Source organism: Montipora foliosa, chromosome 2 (assembly GCF_036669935.1).
Source record: "Montipora foliosa isolate CH-2021 chromosome 2, ASM3666993v2, whole genome shotgun sequence".
Lineage (NCBI taxonomy): Eukaryota > Metazoa > Cnidaria > Anthozoa > Scleractinia > Acroporidae > Montipora > Montipora foliosa.
Genome location: NC_090870.1, coordinates 53136299 through 53139521, shown reverse-complemented (window position 1 = coordinate 53139521; position 3223 = coordinate 53136299). Strand labels below are relative to the sequence as shown.

At 38.0% G+C, this 3223-nt stretch overlaps 1 protein-coding gene across 1 annotated transcript in view; it reads right to left on the bottom strand.

Annotated features, from left to right (window-relative positions):
- The window catches only part of LOC137990951 (basic phospholipase A2 taipoxin alpha chain-like), a 29060-nt gene extending 26119 nt beyond the window's left edge, over nt 1-2941 (bottom strand). The window contains exon 1 of the mRNA XM_068836074.1: nt 2868-2941. The gene's annotated coding sequence lies outside the window, so the exon portion shown is untranslated. The remainder of the gene's footprint in view (nt 1-2867) is intronic.
- Nucleotides 2942-3223: the final 282 nt, after the last annotated feature.

Genomic DNA, 3223 nt, shown 5'->3' with positions numbered 1-3223 from the left:
ACAAATCCTTATAATTGTTTACCCACCGACTCTGGGCCGCCTGTGGTCTAGTAAGTTGCTCTTGAGGCTTAGGAAAGGTGTATGTGTGTGTATGTGTGTGTCATAAGTATAGAATCATCATCATCATCATTTGTTTGCCTTTATGTGTATAACATATTTTAAAAAAGCATACAGCAGGTTGTTAGGCGAGGAGACCTCAGGAAACCACCAGGCTTATAGGAGAGGCCACCTCGACATCACAATATTAAACAAAATAAGGGCTGCGAAGGAGTGCGGCAGGAACTAACTCAGAAACTATTTTTAATAAAAACTCTAGCACTTTGTTCTTAAACATAGAAAAGCTTGACAAATTGGTAATAGAGGCAGGAAGACAGTTCCAGACCTTAGGTCCTTGTTAAAGAATTGTGAACTTCTTAATGTTCGTGCGACAGGAATGCACACGATAATTACCGGCTGTTCTTGTGTCATATTTATGGACTTGACTGTTTGTCATAACCAGATTGAAGAAAAGTGGAGACAGCAGATTATTGTGGTAGCGGAACATGAATTTAGCAATATCGAGGGTATTGAGTTGGAAGATGTCTAAAATTTTCAGTTTAGAAAAAAGAGGAGCAGTATGTGCTCGATATTCTGAATTTGTAACAGCTCGCACCACTCGCTTTTGCAGATAATAAATTCTATTTAAATTAGATACGTAAGTGGACGACCACGTAGAGTTACAATAAGTAATGTATGGATAAATTAATGTATAGTACAGCATAAGTTTGGTCTTACAGGATAAGTAGAAACGCGTCCTGGATAAAATACCAACTGATTTAGCGATTTGTTTACAGACAAAGTTTATGTGATATTTCCAAGTAAGGTGTTCGTCTAGATACACTCCAAGAAATTTAGTTACATTGCTTTGAGTTAGAGATTGACCCCCAAAGGAGAGAGAAAAACTGTGATTGACTTTCCTCTGACTCGGGCTAAATATAACATAATTTGTCTTTTGGACATTGATCGAGAGCTTATTGCATTTTAACCAAACATCAATATTTAGTAACTCATTATTAAGCACATTCTCCAAGTAGTTGGGATTAGAGTGTGAAAGAAAGATACTAGTGTCGTCAGCAAAAAGCAGAGGTTCAGTTAATTTGGAAGCTCTAGGAAGATCATTTATGTATAATATGAAGAATAAAGGGCCCAGGATGGATCCTTGAGGAACTCCACACTTAATGGTCTGCGTTGGAGAACATGTTTGATTAATTTGGACAAATTGCCGGCGGCATGAAAAGTAGCTTTTAATCCACTGCAGAGCCACATCACGGATACCATAGTGCTCCAGCTTGGTAAATAAAATTTGATGGTCAAGAGTGTCAAAAGCTTTGGAGAGATCTAGGAAAACACCTACAGTAGTTTCACGTCGGTCAATTGCCGAGGAGATTTTATTTATCAGGTGAATTAGAGCATGGGAAGTTGAATAGTTTTTTCGAAATCCGAACTGGCAGCGGTATAATATATTATATTGTTTGACGAATTCAGTTATGCGATTATACATTACTTTTTCAAAAAATTTTGAAAAGTTGGACAACAAAGAAATAGGCCTGTAGTTTGTAAAAAGACTAGGATCATTTGCTTTGTAAATTGGAATCACTTCAGTAAGTTTTAGTTTATCAGGGAAAGTGCCTTTTTGTAAAGACAGATTTATGATGTTAGTCAGAGGTGCGGAGATCAAGTGAAATGAGTGTGCATTAAATGAGACGTGAGACTTATGGTTTAATGTAAGGTTCTCTGTGGAGTGGATGTAATTAACATGAAAACAAACGGTATTAAAATACAAAAAAAAAGACTCTTCCTTAATCATCCAGCATGTCACTTCAAAGGTTGCCTACAGTGACCACTTACTGAGAAAAAAAGATTTTTTAGCGAAACCACGCCGTTGTAGGGTATATTAAATGATATTGGTTTTTTTTATGTAGATTCTGTGTTCATTGATTTCCATGAGGACAATCAGTATAAAAAAAAATCAAAAAATTCTTCAGAACTGAATGTTTGCAATTATTTATAATAATTTTAATGCCTTTGTGTGTACAAAATGAATTTACGATCTGATCTATGGATTGATTTGTACGTAGGTATTATTCACTGAAACTTCCAGCGAAGATTTTTTTGCCAAACGACACCTCATTTCTATCCTTACTTGTAAAAAGACATCTCGACTATGCTTTCTTATGAAAGAATTCATATCTATGACAAATACTTTGTCTTAGTAAAAAATAATCGTGCGGTTGTGCATCTCTGCATAGCTTCGAGCCGCTCTTCCGCCGGTCAACGGAACCAGGGAATCAACCAAAACGGTTGTTTTTCTGACAGTACACGAAGAAAACCTAATCAACTAAAGGCGGTCGATCCCGACACTACACTCGGATAGATCCGCACAGGTCGAGCGCTAGCGTATTCGATATATTTCCCATCACCCGTTGCGGTATGTCTTTGAGTCATTCTGCATATATTACAATCCGCATAATTATGCCATTCCGCAAACTCATTCCTCCTTTTACCCTCATTGCCTCGAGAATTACGCATTCTTTTGGCTCAAAACAAGATAGCAAAGCAAAAATGTGCAGCAAAGAAACCGCATGGAAAGTACAGCAGAAGGCCGACTAATACTTTCGCCTTTGAACTCCTGTTTTCCCGCACACGTTGCGGAAAAAAATCACGCAAACGTTCGTTCACCTAGCATTTACAGAGAACGCTGGCCAACACCCGCTCTAAAGCCAAACTGAACTCGAACGCTCTTCTTTAAACTTGCTCGCCTCGGAATCTTAAAGCGTCAGCGAAAAAATAAGAGACAAATATCTCGAATAAAAAAGGAAATAAAGTACCTTTTAAAGACTGTCTGTTCCCTTAACTTCTCACAAAGAAACGTGATGGGAGGAACTTCTCAATCAGATTCTCTACAGGAATCAACTGACTATCTTTCACGATCAAATCGGTTTAAATACAGTCGCCGTATCATTCCGGGGCGGAGTCAGAAACGCTTCATTAAAGGACCAAGCGCCGAAAATGATTATCATTCACCCGTGAATCGATTGGGTAAACGTCGTTGTTTTAATCGTCACGAAACTTTGTCAGTAACGAGACATGGCTCTTAGAAATCACTGGTCAGCATTTATCGGAATCGGTTGAAATGACATTACCGGGAAAATGGCTTTCGGACTAAAGTAATTTACCTCTTTTT